The 23352-nt window shown below is 41.3% G+C and overlaps 1 protein-coding gene across 1 annotated transcript in view; it reads right to left on the bottom strand.

Annotated features, from left to right (window-relative positions):
* Positions 1-23352, bottom strand: part of elfn1a (extracellular leucine-rich repeat and fibronectin type III domain containing 1a) — a 65189-nt gene that overhangs the window by 19402 nt on the left and 22435 nt on the right. Inside the window, exon 2 of the mRNA XM_047572983.1 lies at positions 3083-3167. The gene's annotated coding sequence lies outside the window, so the exon portion shown is untranslated. The remainder of the gene's footprint in view (positions 1-3082; positions 3168-23352) is intronic.

Raw genomic sequence — 23352 nt, 5'->3', positions numbered from 1 at the left:
TGGGTCCCCGAAAAGAATATTGCTATCAACTTTTTTTTTTCCTTTTAAATAAAATAATTAAACTGGGAGTTTTGTGGTCCCTCTCCGTCTCTCAACCCACATACCTGTCACTTAAAGCAGGAAAAGCACCATATCTCCACTTTCACTGACAGTGGTTAAAGCGTAGCTCTTTCATGGGATGCCAAACTTGTTTTTTGGTTGGTGATAAATAGCATGTGTACATTGCCTCGTTGTCCTCCTTGCATAATGTGGTTAAAAAAAAAAAAAGGTACATCCTACGAATTCATCGTTTGGACAACAAAAACGTACTCCAAAGGCAGATAGGATTAAATCAAAGTCGTCTGATTGATCCAGGACTGAGCCACAGATCTGATGTGTCCAATGGGGATGGTCATGTTTGAAGACAGTCCAAATGGGCCTTTCCTTGTGTGTGACTGATGAGACTGTACAGAGGATGAATAATATGCAAAGGCTTATTGTCTCTCAGCTGTTGGTTTGGATAAAAAATATATGAAAACTGCTGCAATTTGAAACAAAACTGAGAATTAAGAGAACATAAAATTAAAAAAAAAAAAAACCTCAAAGACTTTTTTAAGAAACACTTGGAATGGGATTATGTTTTTATTTTGTTTGTTTTTGTCAACTAAAACATGGTTTATTCCGTGACTGCATCAGTGATGGGAAGTACAGCTCTTTTCAAAGATGTAACTCCTTTGACTCGGTTCCCTTTGAGGAGCCAGATTTTTTGGCTCCCAAATGGTCCTTGATCTAATTCTCACTCTGAGCTTTCTCTTTCATCCTAATGTAGCAATTTTCAATAGTTTGTGTGTTGGCAAGCGACATGGATTTCACGGAACCCACCAAAGCTTCAGCCCTCCCCGTCAGGAATCGGCTCTTCTCGCTCGCTACCAAGAATCGGCTCTTAGAGTCGTCTCGTTCGTGATCGACACATCACTGGACCGCAACGTTTGAATTTAAATGAGATCATGTTTAAATGACAGTTGGTATTTGTCAACCACTGAAACTGACTCCGTGCTTTAAAATTAGAGCTGTTAACTGACAAACATCATGGACTGTGAATAATGATGGATGAGCGCACTTTTTAAACTCTGTGCCCTTTTGGCCGTCACGATCTTGACATCGTCTTACTTCACTGAACTTGAGGCTAATTAAAAAGAAAAAAAAAAAAAGTGGAGTGGTGCAAATGTGTTTGCATTTATCATGTGTACGAAAGAATACATATGAAACTATTGTGGTATTCACAACCCTATGAGTGAAAATTTGTTAGTAAGGTCCAACAAGGTTACAGAAATCCTAAACTTTCTACTTGATTTTGTATGTCTGAGGAACATACTGATATTCCCAACGGTGTCATCCTTTCGTTAAGTCTATGCATTTCTTACATTAAGTTTCTGAATTGTCAGATTGATAAATCTTCAGCATCATGGACGCTAATCAATGCTAATCTGTAGCATGGCAGCACCACTTCCCAGTGCATTTACAAGTTGTGAGCAATTTATTACGGCACTTACACTGTAGACAAGACAGCACAGATTTACATTAGTAAGTCTAAGTGGGTTTGATCCCGACGGCCTCTGTGCATGTTCTTCTTGCGTCTGCTACGTTTCCTCTCACATAGACATCCTGGCAATCCAAAAGCATCCATAGGTGTACCCTCTACGGGATAATACAGCTGCATTTGAAATCAGCACAGGTAAGTTAAATTAAATCCTACTTAAATTTATGGCCGATTCCATTTGAATGCACCACAGACTTGCTGAGACAGACGGCTAATAAGCTGTGAGGTGCTCTCACACTTGATTGAAACCTTGGGACCATGGCATATTTAAAAAGCTGAATTATTTGAAAAATATCACCTCCATATAGCCGCCATGAAGGTAGGAATTAGATGTAGCAGGCTGTTTACATAGAGGTTTAAGAGGATTGACTCGCTTTTAAAACCTGCCTCAAGTGGCCATTTGAGGAACTGCAGCTTTTGCCACCTGCACGCTGGCTTCATATTACCTTGAACTACACTGTAGCAATGCGTTATCCATTATATTCCGCCGATTACATTAAGTATTTTACTGCATCCACTCTCCACTGCTACAATTGCCGGTTGCTGCTGAACCTCATGACTTAATGTAGCCCCAGGACAAGCCCCCCTCCCCCGCTCCGTGTTACATGACGCGCCAGCTGAGTAACTGTAGTGAGTCAGGTAAGTTGAAAGGTTGTGCAGGTTATAAAAAATATAGTGCACAGAGTGAGTCAGTGATGATTCACAAGGCCAGTTAATTAGCGCTAATTGTCCGGTAACGCGCCCACACCAGCCGGCGGATTGTTATTTGGCTTTAAAGGCAGAGAAAACAGAACTAAGAATGAGGGGGGAGAAAAAGGCACGTAGAAGATATTCCCAAGATTTGTGCATTAGATAGAGAACGAAATTATTTATTTTAATTATACATTAAAATTTACATTTGAGCTGTGGTTGATCTTAATATCAATAAAGATTTCAAAAGAATCCAGATAAATGGGGAAGAAGGTCATAAGCCTGGAGACTATCCAACTATAAAACATCTCTAATTAATTGTATGATATAGTTTTACTTCATCACAGTTTTTTATATTTGCGTATTGTTTCCATACTCAGCCTAGCTGACTCTAATGCTGGAACTTTTTAATTTGTCTAAATTCATTTGAAACACGCCTGTCCACCTTTCTTTCATTCTCTTTAATTGTTCAGTCGCTATCAGTTTCCTTTTTTTATCTTCCTCATTTTGAATAATAATGGTTGATGATGATACGAGTTTTCTAATTACTGGTGTAACCTTGACTTCTGTATCCGGGAACAAAACAGACTGGAAAGGGCGAACACAACATGAATCCACAGAGGGATATCCCCGCTATCCACTCTCAGGATGACACGTCCTTTGAGCGACTTATCTTTGGCACTGTCCTGTACTTGTCATGTGTATTGACCAGTGGATTAGCGATGGATTGTCTGTGATCCTCTTAGGGGGCGTTTGCCCATGCAGAGCGGCAACTGAGTCTATGTACGTGCGATACAAACACCCTGCACTTACCTCTGTAGTCCAGGTTGAAGCCGTCGGTGTGAGAAAGCATCCCTGGCGTCCTCCAGCAGTGCAGATGTTCAGCGACTGTTGAACTCTGCGGGGAAATAAACGAGACATACGAGTGAATATTTAATTTTTAACTGTAAAGCGTCAACATGTTAAATCAGATCTGGGGAAGCAACTAAAAATAAAGCATGTGATTTAAAAAAAAAAAAAAAAAAAAGGAGAATAACCTTCTTTTGCCATTGGAGTCTCAAAAATGAATTCAGCTGCATGAATGTTCTTTGTTTCTTTTCTTTTTTTTCTTTTAAGAATCGGAACCACCTCATTAACCTTATCTAACAAGTACAAGCTAATGAAATCCTCTGTTTTAGTTTCTGGTCGTGCCAAAGTTAGTTTTGCTAATTAATCAAACATCACACACTCCTCCAACCCCCAACCCCCCCCCATCTCTCATCATTTTAATGACTCCTTGTGAAGTGCATGAGAATGTGCTGCCCTTCCTCCTGAGGGAGGCTTCTTGGGCACGTCTTCGTGCATTTCTTCATTTGACGTCGAAACAAAGAGGGGAAGAAGCCGCGTGCTAAAAAGTGATGGATGTCTTGTATGCGAGACACTAAGCGAAATAAAAATGAAACATTCCTTCGTCTTTTGCCCGCGCTCCATCCCTGCTCTCGCCGCCCTGTTTACGGTCTCCACAGAATGCCACGATGCAAGGCTGCAATTTCCCCACCTACGTGCATATTATTGCGCGCATAAGACGAGCTCCGGATTACTGCACGTTCGGTATTCATGTGACTCCTCCTGCTCTAATGAAACTATGCGGTGTTCTCATCCCCCGTGATTCAGAGTGTATGACATGTTGTATGAGATGAAAAGCCCAGGCAGAATCCATTCTCCAACAATCAGTAATGGAAATCTGCAAAAATGGCTAGATTTTCAGTAAATGAGAGGACAATAGATAATGCGATTTAATTAACTGCTAAGGCTGCTATTTGCATGCCAGTGAAAGGGGTGATAGTCAAAGTGGCCCAAGGCAGCTGCCTTTCAGCAAAGGCCCGTGACAACACAAAAAGCAGCGGAACCAAGAGAAAAGGGGAGTTTGGGAGTCTTCAGCTGTATTCTTTTAATTACTCATCATAATGACTCCATTTAGCTGTTCAATGACCCATTTTACGGCATTGAACAGGCATGGGAAGCTCTCTGTCCTTGGCAGGGTCAGTCCTGCAGCTGCCCCTGCTGCCATGTTTCAACCAAGAGGAAACTTTTTTTTTTCTTCCCACCCTCATCTGCGCACTGGGCACTGACACACAGGTTGCCTAAGAATCTTCCTTCAAATCCCATTCGCGCATGCACAGGCACACTGTCTTCATCACCGCAAATTAGGTATGGACTGAGTGCCACTTCATGAGGGAATTCGTTTCAAGGAGGTGCTCATTATATGGAAGGAAATAATTATTCTTCATTTCTGTGCGTCGGGTGAAGATGGCCGTGCCATGTTGGCATGCCATGAAGCTGCATTCTAGGTATGCAAATGATTTTAGCTCAGCTTCGTGCGACAGAAACAATGTGACCCATATGTACAGCTAAGATGTCAGGAATTATGGCTCACAGTCTGCGGTAGGAACCATAATTTTCTTATATAGTGAGTCCAAGTGAACAGATATATCAAAACCAATATTGTCAGCTACAAATTCCATTTATATTTTCTTAAACTGTTGCTAAACCCATTTTTGGCCACAACTAACCAGTTCTGAGACTAATTATGACAAAGTTTCATAAAAGGAGTTGAGGGAGGATGTTGGGGTGGGTGGCGGGCATACAAAGTGTACAGAGTGGCACAATGGTAGCATAAACAAGCAAAGTGAGAGTGTTGCTGGGCAGGATGAAATAATGTTGTTGGGAAGTCGACGACTGCCAAACTCAATCAAGAGCTAGCCATGTAATTACCAGGACCAATCGAAAAATCAAGAATTCTGCGACAGGGATGTTCTCCAGATTGCATTCATGTGAAGTGTTTTTTTTTCTTTTCTGGGCCGATAAATTGTCTCATCTGCTCTTGTGTTGTGCAATATAAGGACTCTTATTGTTCCCAGGGGGTATGCAACAACGAACCTGCATTTGTTTAGCCGCAGAGGTCAAGTTTCTGCTTTGACTGCTCTCTCGTTAGCCTGTAGCTTTATTGATTCTGGATGCACTGGTCGGTATACATTTAGAGTGGTTACACGGTACTGGGGGTAGGGTCCACTGCTCTTGGACATTAATCTGCTCCATATCGTACAGTCCAAACCCATCGTACGGCCTCACGTGGCTCACAACTCCTCTTTCAGTGATATCTACATTTTTGAAGATGCACTAATATAACTGATGTGCTGTAGAACTAATGATGCAGCAGATTTGATTTTTCTGACAAAGAAAATGGCAACAGTTTCTTAAATAAAGTATAGTATATTGTAACATTGTAGAGGACCGTAATTTCACGTGTTTTTTGTCTGGAAACGCTAATTCTAGGAATTCTTCAATATACATGCCTTCCTGTTTGAACAGCCGCAGCGTTCACTGTGTCTTTTATGCTGCTCTCTATATAACATAATGTGTTCAAAGGAGGGGTCAGACTCGGTACGGTCTTGAGGAAGTAGAATTTCTGGCACATCTCTGGGATGCTGACCCGGAGCATTGAAAGGTTGAGCGCTGGCACCGATCTGACTGATTCTGCTCTCAGCTGCTGACGTGCAGAGGAGCGCGCATGGATATGAGGACGAAAATAGCTTGCCGTGGTCCACAGCTTGACGCAACTGTTCGGAATTTAAATTACTGCCGACCGATTCGGTCTCATTTTTTTTTTTTTTTTTATTATAAAGTGACTCAGAAAACTTTAATTACGTGTATGAAAATGAAACTAGAGGAAGAATCAGCACAGTGTCGCAGTATTTTGTGCATGCAGGGTGTTCAACATAATTTAATTTGATTTGTGCTATTATAGCTTACACCGATCAGGCGTGCCATTATGACCACCTTCCTAGTATGGTGTAGGTCTAGGTTCTGTGCCTCCAAAACAGTTGTGACAGTTGTGTCATTGCTATGGGGTGGGGGCGCCTGGTCTGATCTTGGTGCGTGGCACAAGTAACATCCAAGCATCCAAGAGGTTTACAAAGTAAAGGCTTCTACATTATGGTGGTCATAAAACATGTATTATATGAATTTAGAATGCCATGCAACTGTATCACAGCCCTCATTGTCTACATAGACACTGTTGGAATGCTAATATTTAGAACAAAATGCTCAGTCTGAACAGAGTAGCCTGATCCAGCCTGATCGGAAATCATTTTTAATTGGATTGGCAAATGTGTGGGGAAAAAAAATGGTGTTAATGCTTGAACTGATTGATTCTGTCTGGAAAAAGTGGAAAAAAAAAAAAATACGGTGTCTCCGTACACGCTTGCCACACGTGGGTTTTTACATCAGACATTTATTTAAGCATTTGAGAAGACAAGCAATGTCGGAATCCATCTGGGTCATCTTCTTCTATTGAATAAATTCAGCATGAGGGGGGGACTCTTCTGCTACATTTCCAGGAGACACTCTACAGCTGGCACAACCACTTTGCACATGTCAGAAAAGATATACTCTGACAGGCGCTTTGTTGAGTCTCTAATCAGGTTGATTTCCGGTGGAATGAAGAAATATTGTCCGCGGAAAACATTGTCAATGAAAGAAATTTGCTGATGAGAGGCTTTGTGTTGGTGTTGAGAAACAGAGAGGTGCCAACCATTGTTTGGCAACAAAAGAAAAATCTAATCTACTTTGGCGTTTTAGGGTAACAACTTTGGAAATAAACTGTTAGACTGGAGTTTTGGGCTCGTTTTCTGTCGCATATTTGCCGTATATTTTATATAGCTGCATGAAAGCACTGTAGGTGTATGCTTTCATATTAGTTCGGTTGCCCAGTATTTCCAGAGTTTGTTCAGTTGTGTTCTATGTGAGACATTTAAAAGTGTCGGCTCATATTTTCTACATTGTGGCAGGTGTAAATGCAGATATAAAACTTGAGCCACAGGTGCAGGGTGATTTAAATCATGGTAAAGTAAAGGAAGCATTGTCTGTAGTGCAAAATTTTGAACCGACTTTTGAAGAAACCGTTTTGACAAACATGACATCACATTTCCCGTCTGTGTCGCCATAAAGAGAGGCCTCTGGTGGGAGCTGTCTCAAGTGGCAAACTCAGCGGTGAACCTTTGCGGGCATCAGGTGCTGCCGACATCCATTCGCAATTGAGAGGAAGTGTCTTCAGAACGTATTGGCCTTGGTGCTGTGTTGTGCTGCCTCCTGTGGCATCCCACTTGAAAACAAATTCAAATAACTGTTCAGAAAGCAGGAGAAGTTTGCTCTGCCTTTCTCGCTTACAAAATGAAGCTGCGCAGTCCTGATATGATAATATTGTTTTTTTTTTTTTACTATCTCGTCAATATGTATGAATGGATCTGGTGTTTATTTTCAAAAACTGAACCAACAGATTACTACGACTCGCATGAGTAATTCACATGAACACTCTGGATTATGACAAGATGACAAGGACGCGCGGGTGAATACATTTCCTGCTATGTACTCGTCTGATCCCGCGCTGTCAGTCAGGAAGTGCCTGGGTGACTTTAAAACCGTGGAGCTTGGTGGGAGGAGGGCGCACAAAAGCGCAGCCAATCTTTGTAGCCTGCTGCAGTCGAAAGTAACAGCGTGAGCGGCAGGCTGGCTGAAAGTATCTGTGCTCTTTGAAAGGTCCACTCTGATGTAGAGAGGGCGTGTGATAGGAGGTGCTTCATGAGCTCCGCTTTGAGGATGCGCGTTGTTCAGTCGTCATGGCCGCCTGGCTAGGACCGAAATGAAAAATAAATAAATTCCGCGCAGGTGATTCCATGTGATCATGAAATACTGACACTAGGTTGCTGTTTTTTATCATTATTATTTTTTACATTTAGTCTGCTGAAACTTCAAAAGTGAAGTTCTTGATTTTACATATGAGAAACTCACGTCTCCGTTAAGCCTCTGGGTAGGGAAAGCAACTTGGCTTTCCCCTGTGGAGAAGAGGAGAATATGCGCGCCCTGTTGAACCCACAAACAAGCCTTGAGCAAAGCAACACACTCGTGCACGTGCAGCACAGGCATAGGCACACACACACACACACACACACACACACACACACACACGAAGGTTCCTCCATTCAAACGTGCGCCCGTGTGCACGCAGACGGTAAAGTTTGAAATTGCCTTTCTAAAAATAGCCATGCAAACGTACTGTACCCTCAACCGCGGCAAATGCTATCTACAGTAAAAAAAATAAATAAAAAATAGTAGGAGACGGGCTGTGTTTCCTGATAGCTTCATGAAAGCCAAGATACTGGTGGTGTGCCGTTCCTTCACTCATTCAATATTAAAGCAGCATGCCTTCTAGAGCACACATAATGAAGTCATGGCTTTGGAGAAAACAGAACATGGCTTTGCTGCTGAAGTACAAAATAGACGCAGGACTCTCGAGAGTCCGGGGAAACACACTGGTCTGCAGAAAGCGAAAGAATGATTATGGGAAGCAAGAAACAGGTAGCTTTTCTGTGTTAAAATTTCATATACAGCTGTGCTCTTACGTTTACATACCCCGGCAGAATTTAGGATTTCTCGGCCATTTTAAAAAGATCATGAATGATGACGCAAAAACTTTTCTTTCTCCTGTGGGTAGTGGTTGGGTGAAGCCATTCATTATCCAACAACTGTGTTTACCCTTTTTTAAAAGCATGATGACAACTGAAACTTACAAACCCCTGTGTGGTGTCCCATTTAACATCAATGACAGCTTGAAGTCTTTTGTAGTAGTTTTGGATGAGGCTCTTTATTTTCTCATATATATGTGCTGTATATTGAAACAGCCACACCACTTTTTTTTTCCAGGGAGCATTTCAACTAGTTATTTGTGGGGTTTTGTTTGCATCCGGAACAATTTTCCTGGCAGTTGTGGCTGAAATGTTTGTTGGTCTACCTCACAAACCTACCTTAATTAGAGTTTGAACACTGCTGATTGACATTCTCACCTTCTTGGATATCTTTTTATATCCCTTTCCTGTTTTATACAGTTCAGTTACTTTTTTCCCCCCACAGATCCTTTGACATTTCTTTTGCTTTCCCAATGACTCAGAATCCAGAAACATCAGTGTAGCACTGGATGAAAGATCAGAAACTCACGGACCTTTTATACACACAAACAGATTACAAGCAAACAGATCACAGGTGAGGATGGTTCCCTTTAGTAGTCATTCAAACCTATTTGTGTCAACTTGTCTGCATGTTATCAGGCCAAAATCACCAGGTTAGGTAGAGTTTTGATCATGGTTATATCTGTAGTCATTATAATTTAAAAAGAGTGCCTACTGACTGATGACGATAAATGGCTTCACCCAGCCACTAACCATGAGTGAATCTCTTATCATTAATTTTCTTGAAAAAATGCCCCAAAAATCACAAATTCTGCCAGGGTATGCAAATTTAAGAGCTACAGCTGTATTGTACGTTTCTCCACGCTACTATATCAAGAATTCAGTTTGGTTATGTTGCAGTGGTAGTTATAGCTAATGCGTGTCATCTTTGAAATCTCTATAATATACCAGTTATAATTTTATCTGTAGGTAATTACAGAGCTGTTTTGAGATTGTTGATTTGAAATTTATTGCTCACTAAGCTAGCCGGTAGCCAAACTGCCTGAGATAGCTGCTGTCGATTCAACACCCATTCCACACTCATCTTAGAGAAAAAAAATATCCTGAATGTCCTTCAGCACAAACCTAGATTGAACTGTCCTCTCACTATTCTGGTCACCCTGCTTTGTACAGCCCCTAGTAAAGTCTAGCCAAAGAGAGAACTGAGTACCACATTAAATAGTATAACTTCTGCTTGATATTAGATTATTTCATTAAAAAAAAAAGTACTGTATCTTCTATTACATTCATAAACTAAGTGGTAGCAAACTCTGAGATAGTGCTGTCCGATTCAACTCCCAATCCACACTCTCTTAGGAAAAAATTATCCTGAATGTCTTCAGCTTCAAACCTAGATTAATGTCATCAGTATTTGGTCCATTATTGTACATCCCTTAGTAAATCTGACCAAGAGAGTACTGAGTACTTAATGAAACTCTGTGATTAATTTTCATAAAAAAAGTTTTCTCTATTCATTACATTACAATTGGGAAGCAGGGTGGTTGTATCAACTACCTGCTTTTTGAATATATTTAGGAAAATTTCTGATTTAAGGTAATAATTCAGCAGTTTTTTTTGTAACTTCATTTATAATTGACAAGGTGGTCAGTGTTCGAACTGGAACGCTCTGCACTTAACCTTTGCCATGTTTGAAAGAAACCCTGCTGTTGGCACGTCATTTCAGAGGTGCATTCATAGTCTTTTGTTGAAGCCATTTCTGTGCTCCGCACACAGACCGGACCCCAGGGTACAAGAGCAGGAAAAGCTTTTAGGCAGCGCAAACTGTGGGGCGGTTTTCGTTTTGTATGATCTCTGCCTGCCGGTCTCCTCTTCTTCACGTCCAGGGCAGCTCGATGAATAGGATGAGGGCGGCTGTGTGTGACGAAGAGTGGCCTGGCACACATGCATGTGACAAAGCCATTAATGTACTCCCATGTCGTTTTTTTTTTTTTTTTTTTTTGTCCAGGATTATTCATCATCGCGAAGCGCCATAATGACTTTTCTTCTCGGTCAAAATCAGATCTCTTGAGTGACACGGCCTGTAATTTGTTATTATCTGGAATAAGTGGGGTAGAATGATAAGGATGACAAGTATGACCGGCGCTCTGTGCGGTTTTACTCCGCTGCCCTTTATTACTTTTAGCAGATTTTCTTCAGGGCAGTTAAAGAGGCCATTTTGAGCTCATATTCTAAGACTGAATGAGAAGAAGAGTTAGGAACGTGTGCATGCTCAGAATAGACTAATGTGCAAGGGCTCTTTTCAGGAATATAAAGGATTCATGCTACATAGTGCACTTAGAGACACATAGGACTCATAGCACTAAATAGTGCTATTATTAGTACCACTAATAATATTAGAATACTGGAAATGGTAATCAACAGAGTCAAAATGAATCTATGGATCCTTTGTTAACAGAATAACTGGTCTTAATACTTAAAACTTAATACATTTCAACAATAGCACCCTCACAAAGAGTGCGCAGAAGCTGCTTCAAGATCCCATGAGTGATCAGGGAAGACATACGGGATGCTGCAGTGATACTCCCGTCCAGGCACGTCTTCCACTGAAAGCAGCCGAAAATCTCCCGCCCCCGCTGCAGAGATTCAATTAAGACCTAGAGCCGCTCCAAATCAGCAGCTTCGGCATTAATTTAAGATGAGCCCTGTCATCAGCGCCATCATTAGACCTGAATTCAAACTGTGACGCTTACAAAGGGAGTCCGCGAAGCCTCCTGCAGTTCGCTCAAGGCACTATAGAACCTGGCTAATTGATGTCAGTCAACATTTAGAATCGCTTAGAAAAGAACTATTTTTATTTACATATCATATTAGTATATTGAATCACTCACAGAGTCAATTGCCAGGATTTTTCACTGTGTGGATTGTGAACAGCGTCCTTACAGTACATCAATATAATCAGAAGTGTGACACAAGAAACAGTTTTTCCAGCATTTTTGGAATTGGGATGGGAACTAGCCTCTGAATCTAGTTAATAGTCTTAAACATCTCCCTGAGAGGACTTAAAGTGACGGGGAGAGTTGATATCGGGTGCTCCCAGATAGCTGGAGCGGAAGGCCCTGCCAACCAATTACCGGCAAATACAAAAAACGACCGTACAAGCCTGAGTGGTTTTATAAACTTTGGGCAGTAATCTGCTCAATGCTGAGCTTAGGCTGAACCATTTTTACATTTTTTTTTAAATATTATTTCATCAGCTGCTGCCGCCATAATACTCAAAATCTAAAGAAGCAGAAGCACGTATCTAGATTTTTTTTCATTTACACGTCATCCATATATTTTAGTAGTGACTATTATGGTCAATATTGTAAAATTTAAATGGGTGCACTCGTGTCAGTTTGCTGAGATTGGCTAAGTCACAGCCAGGCTACGTGGATAGCTTTAAAGGGAGACTTTACTGCATAAAGGACGTAAGGTATAAGCCCTCCATAAAGAGAAGCTTGCAGTTTAATTGATGGGATCAGAGGAGACTTAGAGGACTGTGTGATGTAAAAGCCTGGAATCACTGCATCCCTGGTGAGCACCCTAAAGGCCTTCGAGTTGTTTGCAGTGGTTTTTCAGATGACGGAGTGCTGTAAAAGCCTCACGCTTGACTTTATTATCACGCCCAAGCTGGCCGAGACTGAAAGTTTCACCGCGCAACGCTCGAAAGATGTTAAAAATACGAGCATGAGTTGGTGAACACGCCATACGCCATGATGCGTATCTGGGACACGGTCTGACATTAAAAAAAATGGCACAAGTTATCTCGCCCCGTTTTGTTCACAAACCTCGGCACGCTCAGGGGAGAGTGAGTGTCGAGCCCGCGGGGCTGCGCTGTACATATGTTAGCGCTGAAACCTGCTAGGCCGTAAACCAGGAAAGAGCGCGCGGAGCAGTTCCGCACCGAGAGTGCGTTAAAGCTGTTTAGGGAGACATGTCTGGGGCGCTCATCTGAACATGCGGGAGAGAGATGCAGACGTTCCCTCTGTGTTCGTTATTTACAGCAAGCGGTCAGCGCTCCAAACGCTTTCACTCGTCGTTGTCATTCATACACTGTGCTCTGATAAATGCCAACAATCAATTCGCTACCGCAGACTCGATTCCTGCGACCGTTCATTAATCCACTCGTGAATATGGAATCATCCAGACTTCATTGACTCTTTTTACAGTAATGTGAGCAGCAAAGCCTCGGAAAAAAAAGAAAAAAAAAATCTCTCCCGACCAGAGCGAGCCTCGCTTTCCAGGTGAGAGCACTTTATTCTCCCCACTTCCCTCTGCAGTAGGCCCACTCAATAAATCACAGTGCAAAGCGCTGCCTTTAGTCTGCGGCAGCTCAGACGCCAATGTCAGTGTTTGTGAGGATAAATTGTCATGATTCAGCAAACTCTAACTTACAAGAGGTTTGCTGTGGATTTTTGTTTTTATGAATTCTTAAAAAAAAAAAGTGCATTTAACACGTTGGCCACTTTTACTGTGACATGAGTGATAATTAGTGTAATTCACCCCTTTGACTGAACTGAATAATTAAAAGGGGAAAATGAACATCATCTATAATACAAAGAGTCGAAAGTAACACGAGATACATGCATGTACAGGTATTGTCGCCCGTAAGAGGCCTGCTCACAAACCAGAGTTGCATTTCATGGTTCAGTTTACAGTACTGAGTGCCACGGGGGAGAAAATCATTTCAATAAGCACTTTATGCAATTTGTCAATATCTCATAATCAAATTGACGATATTACTATTAATACATTTTAGCTTGACACCATAAATGAGAGCACTGCAGCGACTGTATAGTCCCGTTTCCTCAATCAGCACTTACAGAATGGATACTGTAACAAGCTGTCTGCACCACAGGCATTATTCAGTGCCTTCATATTGAAAGGTCTTGCCAAGCTTGATTCATTAAAGGGTTTGAGTGGAGCTGGTAATGCGTTGTGAAGTCTGATGAAGCTACAATGTCAAAACAGAGGCCAAGCACTTGGTGCAAGTCTTTGCACAGGGATTTTATTTTCCTTAAAACAGTCACGGCAAATTAAATGCCAGGAATATTACCAGGTGACAACAACGGCCTATCTCTGCTGCAGAATCGCAGTGGGTTAAAATGCTTTCTACTCATTCTAGACAGTATAAAGCCAAATGTGCATTCTGTAATGCATTGGATAATGCATGAATTGTTGTCAATGTAAGATGTTCTCGAAACGTCCTTTGTAGAGAATTACCTTCTATATACACAGGGCTTATATAAGTAATGTAATGTACTAAGAACATAATAGTTTCCTGAATACAGTAGTTCCACATAAAGAGAGAGACAGAGTACAGTAATAAAAGAATAATGCTGGATATCTACAGTATCTGAGTCATCCCAAGATTGAAGTTGTTATTAAATTCCTTGCCTCAGAAAATCCTCTCATCCACTTATGCGAACATAACGTATTCGTGTCCTGAAATTTGCTATAGCACATTAAGTTCTTACACTCTGTTCTCACTTTGTATTGTTGCGCTGTCACATTGTAGTCTTAAGGTACTTTGCTCGTGATTAATATAGTTCTTTCTCAGTCTAACTTGGTTACAGTTTGCTAATATAAGTATAAAATTAAAACGTCTTGTGCTTAATCCAAAACTTTAAGATATAGGAGTTAGTGACATAATGTCTATCATGTGGAACTCCCAGTTTTGCTGTTATGCTGATGATACTCTAATTTACATTTGTGCTCAGTAAATTCATGTATTGTTTTTGGTTTATTATATTTTAGTAAGCTTTAGTGAGTTTACTAAAACTAAATATAAAGAAGTAATCAATTAATAAAGTAAAATAAAAAAAAAAATAAAAATAAAGTTTAGTAAACTTTGTTGTATTTTAGTAAACTTAACTGATGACAGATCAGTTCTGATGTTTTCTAATAATCATAAAATAACGGTGTAGAATGTTCTTGACTGTGTCATTTTTAACCGTGTGTTTGGAAGCTTATTGGGAAAAAAACACAGCTCGAGACATTTATTTTTGTGTTACAAACCAGGTGCAATTTCTTTTTTTAGCCAAAGTGTGACGTTTGTGAACAACACTCATATTTTTAGCACGTTGGAAGAACATGTTTTAACACTTTTTTTCTTCTTCCACACAGCAATAGTGACAGTGTGCTTCAATGAATTTAGATTCAGTTTCCATCCATTTGTTAATTGTTTGTTAATTGTTCATGTTCTCATGAGTTTCTTCCAAGGTCCTTGCCTCTGCCACTGATGTCAGGGACTGAAGCTCTGACACTGTGTTTGACAAATTTGTCACATGTTTTACCCACATTTGTACCTGGGTGAGCGGTAGTGGGGAAAAGAGGTGAAATATAACACTGTACATGTATGTAGCATCTCAAGTTTCTAGGCAATGTCAGACTGACTTGATGGTGAAGACGTTTTCATGTCATTAGTCTAATGGCGTAATTGCCTAAGTTATATTTGAATGTATTCAGAGTCAAAAATGAGTTGCTATTAGGCTAAGGATCTGTAAGCCAATTTAAACAAGCTTCTGTTTCAGTTCAGCTTTTGATGAACCTTTGATTTACGCTACCTCTTCTATCAGAAGAGGTTTACAATATGTTAGCTGCAAAAGTTCACATGGCACTGATAATACAATCACCATACGTCATGTAGCATCACTGAGCAGCCTGCATTCTAGTCTGTTTTGATGCACTGGGTTTTGACAAAATCCACTCACTGCAGTAAGGAATGGGATGACTGCTGCACCTAGCTGGTTGAAAGTTTCACAAAACTTCTGTGCATACCAGATCATAGTCCTTTGCATGCATATTTGTTTCACTTCATATTTATTTATTCTGTGTAATCCTGTATTTATTTTAGGTGATCTTGTGCGCTGCGTGTGTGGAGTTGCAGGAAAGTATAAATTATGTCCTCTTCGTGTCAATGCTGCTCTTTAAATCTGTCATCTCTCAGGCTTTGTCTGCGTTTTTGTGCATCTAATAAGAATTTAACTGATACTCAGTTTGTCAGGCCTCCATTCCTCTTCAGCCATAATTTGGTCTACTTGACCTGTGCTGGCAGAGTACTTTCGCAGTGATCACTTTCCACATTTCTTGCATTTTTATTCTGTCACCTGGCACCTGGCGTTGTGCTGGATTTTGGTACATTTTGCAACATCTGTTTGTGGCTGGCTGGGATCCTAGGCTTTGCTTTTCTTCATCTGCCACCAGAATTCCTCTGGGTTGGTCACTGATGGAGAATGTCTTGTCCAAGGCACGCACCTTTCTCTTCCTGTTGAATATTGGCTGTGTGATATTCATTATCTGCCGCGGTATCCGTACTTCTCTGTCTTGTATTACTTCTAATCCTGACTAAGCCTAAAATACCACCCTGGACCCCGTCATTTTGCTATGCCTCTATACCTGCTTGTCTTAGTGTCAGTGTCTCCACAACACCTCCCAGAGGAACACCGTCTTCAATGTCTAGTCCAAAAATAAGAAATGACTTTTTCTTTGAGCATCATTTTAAGTGTAAATCAGAGGACAGACTGTGGCCTTGATTAATGTGTGTACTGACTTGTGACTAGATTAAAAAAAGAAATCAGTGTTTTTGTAACGCAGAGCAGCAGGGTCATGGCTGAGGGAGGTTAATTGTACCAACAGGCAAAGTCCTGCCCCTTCCAGTGGACCAGTGGGACGTAGGTATATTTGTCTTTTTATATTGCCAATGCCTTTTTATTGCTATTGTTTTGCACATAATACTTGACCTTAGCAGAAAATACAACTCTAACAATTGCAACAAGAAAGATAATTCCTTGTCTCATTACAAAAGGTTTTTGCAATAAACTTACTACAGAACCTCTGGCATCAGGAGCACGATGGGACTGTAGCTTTGCAAAATAATAAAGTCATATTCAGTGAATGAGTAACTAAACACAAGAGAGAGCCAATACTATTCAGTGGTGGTGGTCATATATCACAATGCTAAGCGCTGCGGCAACAATGCTGCTCTCTAATTTTCTTTTTGGCTTAAGATCAAAAGAAGGCAGAAGGGATGATCGTTGGCTCAAAGCGATATGCGCAAATGATTTGGGGGAACTTCCATTTTAAAAAAGACCCAACCTTACGCTATAAGTCTTATATGGAAAAAAAAAAAAAAGCTTTTGACAAATGAACAACAAAACAATCATAAAATGGCAAAAAACTATGGTTGGATTATTTAGTGCTCTGAATCAGCTTCTTACCACAGATCATTTGCAGTTACAGTAATTGAAGTTCACTCTGCGCTTTTCTAGGACGTGCTCATGCGCAACAAAGTTTAGTCATATTTGATTTATAATGTGGGTATTTTCTCAGAATCACTGAGGATGAATCTGAGTCTAAGTTCTTCTTAATTTATATCCTGGTTGTTTAAGAATATGAGTTTAAAAACTGTAAACAGTTACTTTTTGTTCCTCTTTAAACTGCCCTTTATCTAAGAGTGTAATAGGAGTGCAATGCTCATTTAAACGCACCTGAATATGTTATACTACAGAGGAACAGATGCCACTGGAATGAGCACAAAGCTTTGGTATCATCTGTGCAGATCTCACATCTCCTACGGCTCCACTGAAGCCACTCTTCGTCCTCTCAGGGCTGCAGCTAGCAGGCCCAGCCACCCCCCCTCCATAACGTAGACCTCTCAGAGCTCGCATGAATAGCGCTGCTGCTCGATTCTACTCCGTCCACAGTCGCATTAGTAAAGTATCACAATAAATGAAATATTCTCCCGAACACCCCATTAGTACACCTTATCTTTTCACAGCCTCCCACAGCCACCAGCTATCACACAAAGGCCCCACAAGCCGTCGGGGAACAGAAAAGCCCTCATTTCGCTCTCCCTTTCCTCATTTGTCTCTCTTCCTTTCCTTTTCACTTTTGCTCTCATTTATTCATGGCTTTTTTTCCCCCCAGTGCTACAGTGTGAATGCGCCGTGCCTTACTCTTCGAACTCAGTGCTTGTAACCAAGGCCCACTTCAGTTAAAATATTTAAAATTTAAAATAACCACTTAGGCTAAAAAAAAAAAAAAAACAATATGAAGATTACATTAAAAACATCATATTTTTCCTGTGACTTTTAGTTCGTCTGTTTGTTGTTACACGATGGGGCTTTTATCAAATTTCTCTTCTGTTGTTAATTGTGTTCTTTTTGGCCCTTTGAAAGTCTAGTGTCTTTAAAGTCAGGTTCTGGAATTTAATTATTGAATGTTTCTCATTAACACATTCCCAGTATCTGCTCCATTGTCTTCAGCAGGACAAGTTTCACAGAAGTTATAGCAAATAATATAATTGATATCGCTTGTCAATTTCAACACGTCTGTTGTAGCAATTATTTTTTTCTAATATCCAAATTATCCTTTACAGCTAAACACTCTTTAAACCTGGCAGCAGGCCATTTTGTATCTTAGTAGTATTTAAAATAGCTTCACATCGTGATTATGCCTTTATTCAATTAAGTAACTTTAAGCCAAACACTGAATAATTTTACAGAACACTGTTTCTCACACTGTTGTATCACCCGAGTCTACAACTCTTGAGGCTTTACTTATTAAATGAAGTTTACTTATTTATTAACTTTTTGTTATCATATTCCCACTGAGTGTGACTTCATCAGGAGTCGATGTGAACCCTGACCCCGTGGACAGACTTGGCCGAATCAGCCGCATTGCGCTGTCTCGGCACATCTCTGCCAAAGTCCCGCTTGAGTTGGATTTATGCCGTGTTTTAAAATAGACGAGTGTTTTCAGGTCAAAGTTAAACAAGTCAAGAGGTATTTTCAGCCTACTCCACAAAAGAATCCTCCAGTGTGTGGTGTAGTGGTCGATAAGAAAATTCTTACCCTGTCTTCTTTATATATATAGATATAAAAAAAAACCTAACAAACAAGTGCACTTAAAAGTGGATTTTAAAAGGTATTTGTCTTCGCTTATGGGAAATCCAAATGTTTTCCTTAGCTCGTATTGCATTATTTATGAATCCTGAAAGTCGAGGCAGAGATTGTGTTCACCTAAGTGTGATTTGTAGCACACTGCTCTTGCCTCCTTGCCATATGTCATTCTACCTGGCTGCACACCAGCAAGCTAAAAGCCTGTGTGCTTACATCATCGTTCTACTTGGAGGAGATGTTCGGCAAAATGTCCTGAACCATCTGACTCAGAGGACCTCGGCAGGACTGGAAAACACAAGTTAGATTGCTACAGAATGTATTATCTTTAATTTATTACCAGAGATACAGAAAACCACCATGCATATGCATTATAGTCTCATCCGAACGCAGATCTGGTATTATGCGGTGCGGGAAGAGTTCTTCAGGTGGTACCAACTTTCAGTGGCTGATTGAAAGTCTTCCTGCAGCTAATGTGAGATCAGTGAAGCAGTAAAAGCTTGATGTAATGAACTTTCCTTCCCTGCTCGGGGGCTGTAAAGAATTCGCTGTTCAATTTACATTATGATGCCATACAAGGCCGGTTTTAGCAATGTTGCATGAGGGACTAGCCTTTAAATGTTGCAGGCCAGATTGTGCCTCCACACAAAATCTAAATTTGAAATTATTTTAATGCACTCTGCAGGGGCCAAAGTATGTGTCCATGTAACGTTTACCGTAATTGTACCTTGTAGGCTTGTGTTATGTTTGTTGGTTACACAATTATATGAAGACATAAAGACAGACTATAAGCTAAAGACGAGTTTTCGACCATATATAAGACATATCTAATAATAATAATAATAATAAAAACATGTTTAGGTTAGTTATTTTTGACAGCTACTGATTTATCTGCCTGGTTTCATAAGTGGTATTTTCAAAACAAGTTGTTTGATCCCCTCAAAGATTAATGTCGCCGTCTTGCACTGTCTTTACTGCACAGCAGGACTCCTCATCCATCATGTGGAGAGTTGGCCACCCATCATTTTCTTAACAAAGGTGGGATGTGTTGGATTCTTTCTGTCAGACGTGTTGAGTAGCTGCCTGGTGTCAGTCAGGGTTGATACACGACGTGTTTCAGGATAGATTGAGACTGCTGACCGGTTACGCAAGGGTTTAAAAACGTCAGTGGTATCGGACTCATTCGGGAGATAATTACGCGGCTGTTTAAGTGTGTTAGTGTGGGGCAGGGGGCTCGGCGATGCTGCTCAATCCTAAGTGAGGTGATCTTTCCAAACCGCGCCCCCACCCCCCCGTGGGACTGAGTTTAATCGTCCAGCCTGACTGAGAATATGGAAATTTCTCTGGGCAGCGATAGGTAGCAGACAGTCCCATTAAAGGCCTCGGCCTGTGATCATAGAGCTAGAGTTGCGGCGCGTGACTTCCATCCCCATGGCAACGTCCGTTCTGTTGAGTTGTGCTTAAGGGCTGCTTTAGAACAACGGATCCACAAGTGCCATCAGAGCCAGCAGGATTTCTGCTTCCACAAACAACTTCCCTAATGCTTCCTTAATGGCCGCCCGTTCGGTGGCTTTCATTTCAAGATGTCCCATTCGTGCAATCAGTAAATACGCCTAGAATTTTACCAGCTGAGCTAATGACGAGTGCTAAATATCCTCTTGAACACTATTGGTAGTAGCTTTAGATAAAAGCTAGAGTGTCAGAGTGGGAAAAAAAAGACTTCAGATTGTAATTCTCAGCAATCACAAACTGCTGAATTAGATCAGACGTATTAGTTTTGTTGTCTTGTTGCCAGCCGATTTGTTTACATATTGGGTGAACATTATAAGTAATTCTTCATTTAAAAAAAGCTTGCCCCTGCTCTTTTGCTTTTCCCGGCCAAGAAAGCTGTTAGCTCCTGATTTACTGCCTCAAACTAATAATATAATTTGATGTGTCTGCTTTCAGTTAATCCAGTGATATAAAACGGTGACCAATAAAAGTACTTCATGCGTCATCCAAGGAAATATGTTTTTATTTATAAACTAATAAATTAAAATTGGGCTTTTAATGGCTTTACTTTGATAGGTGGTAGTGGATAGAGGGACGGGAAGGGTTGGAAAGTGAGGATCCAACCAGATGAGGTTTCCACAATGGCCTCATACTGCATCAGTATCAGAAAGCACGTTTGGCGAAGACATCCCCCTGTTCACCGTATCTTGTCGTGTTGCCCGAAGTTGAGCGCCGTGGCGGTTATACATTTATGGGTACGTTACATGGTGTCACACAGGCCACTGCAAACCCCGTCTGCAAGAGCAGCCCCAGTGCAGGATGGGATTGTACCGAGTGACTGCACACATTGTCAGAACACTTCTCTACAAACCAGCAGAAGACAAAACATCCCCCTAGACCAAACAGGAAGTATACCCAGAGGAATATCGTACAAGAAACTGTGTCTCAAAAATGGAACATTTTCACACCAGGCAGACGAGGACAAGCTGCAGCTTCTTTGAGGGAGAAATGAACCGACTGTCAGCTCAGTGAGTTTAACAGCTGATCTGTAGGAAGAGGTCTGCCGCCTCCAAGAAAACTGAGCAACACTTTACTTCTGTCTATCTTTCCTCTTACATGAAGCCGTTGAACTGCCAAGATGTAGGGCAGGGAATGATCGGTGTAAAGGCACTTGACTTTTTTCTTTTTTTTTTTTTTTGCACATCACCTGACACACGTCCATCACTGTAATGCACTGAAGGAGCTCGGGGGAGATTGGACATGCAGAGGTGTCCCGTGCTTAGAGTCGTGATTGACTCGTGCCTCGGTGCTCGGTAAGGTGCGGCGCGTCTGTCGCCGGCTGGAAATACATAAAATAAAACACTTTTGTGTGACAGATTGATGCTTCTTTTCCTGCAGCCCTTCCTCAGAGTTGTCAGCTCTGGGTCCCGTCATGGCCTCAAACAAGCGTCAGAGGACAGGTATGCTGATGCTGTACGCCGGTCGTAGCTCAAGGTTTAAGATCCTCTGCAACGAACGAAAAGGTGCATGTTCCCTCTGAGCTTCAAATCAAGAGTGCAGTATTTTCTTGAATCGAGCATTTAGATGCATATACCCAGCGGAAAACGCAAATATGAATTTTTGGAATTTGCATCAGCTTATATCGTGCCGTGCAATTGCCTTGTCGTGCATTTATATTGCGGCCTAGGTTGGAAATACCTTAATTCTTTAGCAAATATTGTTCTCTTACTTAAGATGCATGCAACCAAGCCGCACATTTTACATAAGCTACAGCAAAGTAATGGACTGTCAGAAACACTAAGAACAAGACGAAGGGAATGTTTTTCTCTGAAGAGTTTGCGGCTCCTCGCTTGCAACAGACTATATTAAACACCGTGTCACTCAGAGGTGGTCAGGAATCTGGCTGTGGCTGGAATCTGTGGAGGCTGGCAGGATAAACAAAGAGCTGAGAGAGTGCTGCGGAGCCGAGGCTTGGCAGCCCCGGAGGCAGCCGCCGAGAACGGGCTGAGGTCTTAACTGTATCCTAAACATCTGGTAAGCTTATGCACCTCCAGCCTTTTGCTCAGACTTGCAAAAGTGCTATCCAGAGCAGTTTTGGGGCTCCGCAGCCATCTGCCGTAGCGTAGTAGCAGCACTTTATTACAATGCTCCGTTCTCTTTCTAAATCTGGACGGTGCTTGCGAGCATCGCGAAGCCTCAAGCTGTTCAAGACGGCGAAGACAAAACACAGAGCTTGAGCTCTGCTTTGTCGCGGCTTTAGTTTCCAATCCTTCGGCACAGGACCGCGCGACACGATGAAGTTTATGACTAGCTTTTTTAAAAGGATGGATTTATTCTGCCCGTCTGCACTGAGAAAAGGCCAACCGATCCATCAGGGAGATGCATTTATTTGCTTCCGCGTGTTTCATTTAGATGAGAAGACTGACACAACTTTTAGATCTATATAGTAAATCTGAAGCTGCAACTGATTTGATTGAAGCTTACGTGAGACACATAAAATGCCAAACAGAGCCAACCCACTTCTTACTGTGATTGTTTAGATGATGATTAGATAAAAGAAATACAGAAACAAATGCAAAATACAACAGTCCTTCAAAAATGGTATTACTCGAGAAATAATACAGTTAATATTTCTGTCCAGGCCTAAAACCACATATTAAGACATCATGATGCCATCTGACCATGTCAGTCTGAATGTTGTTCATGGCGTTCTGAGTTGCTCGTAGAAAGTCAAACCAAGGAATTAGCTAATTTAAGCACTCGACCGTTTAAAAGCTAATAGGATTTGAGCATCTTGGCATTTTCTGTCACACGCGCACTAAAATCCTCACAATCCGCACAATTGGCTCATATGTTAACCCTCAGACTCAACTTGGACCCATTAGATCGTCGACGGCACCAAATGGTGTGGACCCCAGGATAAGATTTGCTGAAGGCGTCGTTGACTATCGGCTGATAACGGCAGCTGCAGAGTTCCGGGGTCCGTCCCTCCTCTCGCTATCACTCGATCCTACTCAAGTTCAGAGCTGAGCATGACAAATATTATTACAGGGGATTAGTGGCGAGCAAACATGAAAAGAATCGTATGTTGCGAGTTTTCTCGTGACCTAGATGTGTGTTTGCACAAAGGAAGAGATAAAGCCCCGTGTGC

This window comes from Mugil cephalus, chromosome 20, assembly GCF_022458985.1.
Source record: "Mugil cephalus isolate CIBA_MC_2020 chromosome 20, CIBA_Mcephalus_1.1, whole genome shotgun sequence".
In the NCBI taxonomy this organism is placed as follows: domain Eukaryota; kingdom Metazoa; phylum Chordata; class Actinopteri; order Mugiliformes; family Mugilidae; genus Mugil; species Mugil cephalus.
This window is presented reverse-complemented; position numbering and strand designations above follow the sequence as displayed.